Source organism: Lupinus angustifolius, chromosome LG15, assembly GCF_001865875.1.
Source record: "Lupinus angustifolius cultivar Tanjil chromosome LG15, LupAngTanjil_v1.0, whole genome shotgun sequence".
NCBI classification, from domain to species: domain Eukaryota; kingdom Viridiplantae; phylum Streptophyta; class Magnoliopsida; order Fabales; family Fabaceae; genus Lupinus; species Lupinus angustifolius.
The window spans coordinates 17742378-17749470 of record NC_032023.1 but is presented as its reverse complement, the minus strand read 5'-3'; positions in this window follow the sequence as shown (position 1 = coordinate 17749470).

The window sequence follows — 7093 nt, the reverse complement described above, 5'->3', positions numbered from 1 at the left end:
TTGAGACGACAGACATGATCAGGAAAGTTTTTGTTGACAAAATCAGGGGGTAGATAAGTTGCAAAATGGAATTAATTGAATATTATTAGTTTCTATCAGTATAAATATACAAATTAACAAACCTAATCTGGAGTGAATCAAGTTAATAAATCTCCTAGTGATTCTCCTCTAATCAGGCGCTAAACTAATGCTGAAAGAATGGGTTAATAACAAAGTTACAGAACTGAAAAATAGAAACTAATTATTATGATTGATATCCTCCCGCAAGTTGTATAATCTGGAAGAGAGATGCATCTTGGACAATAAGTACTCGAACCGAGGACGAAGTAGAGACTTGGTTAGAATATCAACTAGCTGATCATCAGTAGACACAAAAAACACTCGAAAATGGCCATGTTGAACATGTTGCCGAACAAAGTGATAGGATAAGGCTATATGCTTCATCCGAGAGTGGAAGACAGGATTTGCACTTAGATTTGTGGCACCAAGATTGTCACAATATATAACCGGATTGGCTGTAGGTGTGTGGCCAAGTTCCATGAACAAGGAAAGGACCCATAGCAGCTCACTAGCAGTGTCCGCTAAGGCTTTATACTCCATTGGAGTGTGAGATGGAGGCAAAGTGGCAGGTGCTGTTGAGGATACTGACTGAGCCGGATCCATTGAGTGAGTGACGGATGGAGTGGAATGGATAGCAGAGAAGTCTTCCCGTGTGGTTAGAGGTGTAGGTGCCGTGGCTTGGTTTATGGGCTGCAAAATTGAGAGTTGAAGAGGACCTGTTTAGTGGTCGGCACTTGGACTTGATTGAGCTACCAAGGAGCTGTATGGAAATTCAGATTCAACAAACTTCACATGGCGAGAAGTATAGATCCTTCCGGTGGTGGGATCAAGGCATAAATATGCATGTTGATCAGCTGAGTAACCTACAAAAACACACATAGCAGACTTTGGCGCAAGTTTATGGTTAGCATATGGTTTAAGCCAGGGAAAACATAAACATCCAAAACATTTTAACTTATGATAATTCGGGCTAATGTTGAGCAATTTGAAATAGGGTGATTGGTACCCAAGAACTGGAGTGGGAAGGCGATTTATAAGATAGGCGGCGGTGGTCATGGCGTGAGGCCAATAGGTGAGTGGCAGTCCTGAGTGGTGAAGAAGAGAGAGACCGGTTTCGGCTATGTGCCGATTTCGGCGTTCGGAGATACCATTGTGTTCAGGTGTATGAGGCGGGGTGGTGTGATGACTTATACCATGATTATTTAAAAATGGACGAAGGCCAAGATATTCGCCACCATTATCGGTGTAGAAGATTTTTATTTTGTGATGGTAGAAATTTTCAACGAGTGATTTAAATTTGGGAAATATAGTTTGCACATCAGATTTGCGTTTCATTGGATAGAGCCAAATATATCGAGTAAAATGATCAATAAACATGAAATAGTAACGAAGACCATCTATTGATAAAATAGGAGAAGTCCATACATCCGAAAAAATTATTTCCAATGGATAAGAAGATTTGAGAGTGGATTCATGAAAAGGAAGCTTGTGACTTTTGCTTATTTGGCAAGAATTGCAATCTGATTGCTGGAAGTTATTTGAGCCCAAAGAAAAATGCTGTTGAATAAATTTGAAGATAGAAGATGAAGGGTGTCCAAGTCTATGGTGCCATGATGCAGAGGAGGCCGTGTGAACTGTGCTGACAGATGGTGAGGTGGAGGACCAGAGTTAAAGGCCATCCACACAAGATCCTTTATGGATTGTTTGGCCCGTCATCAAATCCTTCACATAAAAAGCGTTTGGCATGAAAACAACAGCAGAGTTAGTTTGCTGAGTAAGTTTGGAGACAGATAGAATTTTTTGTTTCATGGAAGGAACACACAGAGCATTAGACAGGGATAAATCATTAAGTAAAAGTGTTCCAGAGTGAGAGATGTTTAAACCTGAACCGTTACCCATAAACAACGAGTCAGGACCAGTGTACGGATGATGGAGTGCCAGATTTTCAAGATCATTGGTGACATGATGTGTGGCGCCACTGTCCACCAAAAAATTATTCTGAGAAGGACCAGCAGCGGCAGTATGAATCTGAGTCTGTCCAGGGTAAGTCGGCGAGTTCCGAGGTGGTGGCGGGACACTTGGATGTTGCTGCTTGAAGGTGTGACACTGAGAAAGAACATGTCCTTTGACATTGCACCACTGACAGCAACCTAGAAATGGCTTGCGAGTGCTTGGACGTTGATTGGACTGTGTAGAGGATTGACCAGAGCGAAATCTGTTGTGGTTGTTGGGTCGTGCCTGAGCATTCAAGGCTGTAAGTGGAACATGGGTCTGTCTTTGAGCAGCAATAATAGAGAGTTCCTGGATGAGGAGCTTCTCAAGCAAATCATCAAAAGTAATTGGGGTATCCCGTGCATTCACACCATCAATGACGGCTCTATAGCCATCGTCAAGACCACGCAGGACATAATCAGTCATGTCTTCAACAGAGATAGGAGATCCAAGAGATGCAAGGAGATCTGCAGTTTGCTTCATAAAATGCATATAGGTTGTGATGGACTGGGTACCCTTGGAAGCCGTACGGAGACGCTCCTTTAGTTGCTTGAGATGGCTGCGGGATGCTTTGGCATAGGTGCTCTTGAGAAGGGTCCAAAGATCATGGGAGGTCTTTGTTTGAGACACAGGGGAGGCCACTTCATTTGAAAGAGTGGTTAGAAGGGCACCACAGACAAGGCAGTCTTGTCGCCGCCATGTCTGATAAGCAGGGTTTGGAGTCACCACTGAAGGCGTTCCAGTGGTGGAAATTGATTCCGGCGGCGCGGGGAAAGATCCATCTAGATATTTGAGGAGGTCATAGCCATCAAGGAGAGCTTCAACCTGAAGTTTCCAGTTTAGGTAATTTGTGGGAAGAAGTTTGGTGACACTGATAAGGGTGATACAAGCAAAGGGTTTGGACGGCTCATAAGTGTTGGAGATGAAGGAGGTGCTGTCGCTGGCCATTGGAGGCAAGGGCGGAAGCTATGGAAGAAACAGTGTCCTGAATTAGAGAAGGAGGATTGGATCGGTACCTTCTGATACCATATAGAAAGATAAGTTGCAAAATGGAATTAATTGAATATTATTAGTTTCTATCAGTATAAATATACAAATTAACAAACCTAATATGGACTGAATCAAGTTAATAAATCTCCTAGTGATTCTCCTCTAATCAGGCGCTAAACTAATGCTGAAAGAATGGGTTAATAACAAAGTTACAGAACTGAAAAATAGAAACTAATTATTATGATTGATAGTATCTACTTACTAGAGGCGGGGATAGGCTTCCTATCAAACCTCTAGAGAGATATGGCTTTGAGGATATGACTTCAGTTGCTCTCCATATTAGTACAGGAGAAAGAACAATGGATGAGTGCCATGATGGAGGAGATGAAGTCTCTACACAAGAACCAAACTTGAGAGTTTGTCTCATTGTCCCAGACAATCGTGTAGTTTGGTGCAAATGTGTGTACAAGAGGAAGCCAACAATATTAGAAAAAGAAGGGGAAAAGTTCAAGGCTCATCTTGTAGCAAAATGATATTCACAGTAGAAGGAGATAGACTATAATGAAATTTTCTCCCTAGTAGTGAGACACATTTCTATCAGGGCATTGTTTGTCATGGTAGCCAGCCGGGATATGCACTTAGAACAAATGGATGTGAAGACTGCTTTTCTTCATGGTGAATTAGATGAGAAAATTTATATGACACAACCAGAAGGGTTCAGCGTAGGTGGACATGGTCACTTGGTTTGCAAGTTGAAGAAGTCTCTATATTGGTTGAAGCAGTCTCCTAGACATTGGTATAAGTGGTTTGACACGTATATGTTGAAGCTTGGTTACAAGCGTTGTGAGTATGATTGTTGTGTTTATGTAAGAAGCCTTGATGATGGTTCTTTTATATTTCTGTTGCTTTATGTTGTTGATATGTTGATTGCTGCTAATCATTTAAGTGATATCAATGAACTGAAAGTCATGCTAGGTAAGGAGTTTGACATGAAAAATTTAGGAGTTGTTAAGATGATTCTTGGGATGAAGATTCATAGGGATAAATGAGCTAGAAAACTATAGCTCTCCTAACTAGGAATGGCAACGGGGCGGGCGGGGTCGGGTTTGCACATACCCAAATCCGAAATTCAAAACCCGAACACAAACTCAACGGGGTTGAAAATAAAAATACCATCCCCGAACCCGAAAAAAAACCCAAAAATGATAAATATTAAGGAAAATATGATATTATTTTCGTGTAATTTTTCTCTAACTAACATTTCTATATTCTCTTGTATTATTTCATTTCTTTTATGTTTGAGGATCCAATAGCATGTAAAGTAAAATTAGAAATTAAAAACAATTGGCAAATGATAGTAATTTCAATTTTAAATTGAATTACCTTACTTTGGGGCGGGTTCGGGTTAGGGTCTTTGCTATACCAAACCCAAAATTTAAACCCGGGTAAAACCTGAACTCAATCACATCGGGTTTTCCCCGTTAAATTCGGGTTCGGTTCGGGCGGGTACTCATGGGTTCGGTTTTTATTGCCATCCCTACTCCCAACAAAGCTATGTTGAAAAGATCTTAGAGAGATTTAATATGAGCAATGTTAAAGTAGTGAGCACTCCATTGGAAAATCACTTCAAGTTTTCCCTAAATCAATGTCCAAAGACAAATGAAGAGAAGATGTACATGTCAAAGGTTCCATATGCCATTATAGTGGATTGCTTGATGTATGCTATGATTTGTACTAGACCGGACTTGACACAAGTAGTTAGTCAAGTATGCAAGTACATGTCGAAACCATGGAATCAACATTGGGAAAAAGTCAAATAGATTTTCATATATTTGAAGGGACTACAAGTCTCGGTATCATGTTTGACATCCAACAGAGTAAGCCTTTAGTTATTGGTTATGTTGATTCAGACTATGTAGGAGACTTGGATGATAGAAGGTCCACAACAGGGTTTTTCTTCACTCTTGCGGGTGGATCAATTATGTGGAGATCATCAGTTCAGTCTGTTATTGCTATGTTCATGACTAAAGCAAAGTACATGGCAGAAGCTTCTAAGGAAGCCATGTGGCTTATGGGGTTGATGAATGAGTTAGGCATTGAGCAAAGTGGAGTTCCGTTGTATTGTGATAGTTATAGTGCTATCTTCTTGGCAAAGAACGAGGTGTATCATGCTAGGACCAAACATATTAATGTTAGATTTCACAAGATCAGGGAGTTGGTAATTTGTGGGCAGATACTATTGCAGAAGGTTCACACTTCAGAAAATCCATCTGATATGTTAACCAAATCAGTTAGCATGGACAAGTTCGCGTCTTGCATGAGCTTGTTGAACATTCACTAATGCTGGAGGACTATGGAGCGCCTCCAACCCAACGGCGAAAGATGAAGATTGATGATATTCGCCAAGATGGATATTGATGATATTCACTAAGGTGAAGATTGTTGTGCAATGACTCATATTCTCTAGATAACAACAATACAAGTTATGAGATTGAACTAATGTAAAGGGGTTGAGGTAGAGAGCTATATATTTATAATATATGTTATGTAAATATAATGTAACAATGAGAAGAATAGTTAAACACAAATTCTTATTCTTTAATAATACATAGTATTATCATCTTAATGCTCCCGGTGACTTATGCACAATTGGTCGAACATCGTTACAAAATCTCTTGTGTTATTTTTTTCTCTATACTCTTTTACAAATTGATTGTTCCCTTGTTACCAACACTTATATTGTTCCTGAATGGAAAGATTATAATGTATGACTAAAACATCATGTGGGCATGTGACTCCACCAAAGATCACATGTTCCTAGAAATCTCATTCCCAATCCCGGACCAATCAGATTTTAGTAAATAATATAAAAATATTAATTTTTATTCTTAAAAGTTTTATTTTTATTTAGTTAATAATATTTGATTGTTTTAGGCATTGTTTGAGAGTGAGGTTTTGGAGGGGAATGGAAGAGATGACTTTGGAAACCTTCACCTTGTTTGGGAATTGGATCAATGAGAAGGAAAGGTTTTGGAGGGTTTCTCAAACCCTCCAAAACTCTCAATGTGTCTATTTTTAAAGTTCTCCAAATTTGGTGATTTTTGGAGATAAAATGTCAAAATAGCTAAATATTTTAGTAATAATATATAATTACATATTATTTTCACTTTCTCATTATTAATTATATTTTTAAGAGAAAATAAAAAAAAAATTCTTACATTATCATTAGTTATTCCTTTTTCATCTTTTTCATCTAAATTTCATACTCTCAAACAAGGGGGAAAAATTTCTTTCTTTTTCTTTCTCTTCCTTCCCTTCTTAACCCTTTGATCCCTCTCCTTTCCTTTCTCTCTCCCTCCTAACTCCCAAACAAAACCTTAAGTTATAAAATATAAAATATTTGGTGATTAGGAATCTATGTCACATGTGGCTCTTCCAAGTTTTGATAAAACAACATCTAATAAATTTAATTGCCTAGTTAAATAAAAGCGTGTTTATTTGCGTTGAATGGAGATATGGAATCTGAATCCCATTCCACCAACTGAACAACCATTGAGCTAACTTTTGGCTGTCACTTGCACAAGTGCAAGGAGTTGTACTCGTCTCGAGTTGAGAAAAAAAATTTAATTTAAATTTTCTTTATTAAAAAAACTTAAAATCTTAGCAGTTTAATATATATTTTCTTCATGTGTCGCATCCCCATGCAACACTCAAGATGATCTCTATCCAAGTGTAAGAGCTTAGTCGTGGTAAAGATTAAAGGTTCATTTTAAATAAAAAAATATATTTAGTGTTGGAGAAAAATAGTGCCACTGCACTTAGAAGAAGAAAACAGAATGTAAAGGTGTGATGCAGAAACAGAAGAAGAGAGGAATGAGAAAGAATTAGGTGTGAGGTAGTTAGAGATAAGAAGAGAAATGATTCAATGAATTACACTCCATGTATATTGATCTCAATCAATTGTTCAACAAAGCTATTTATAGCAACTCAAGCATTAACTAACAAAACTGATTTTTGAAGAGTTTCCTAAAATAGAAACTAACTAACTACT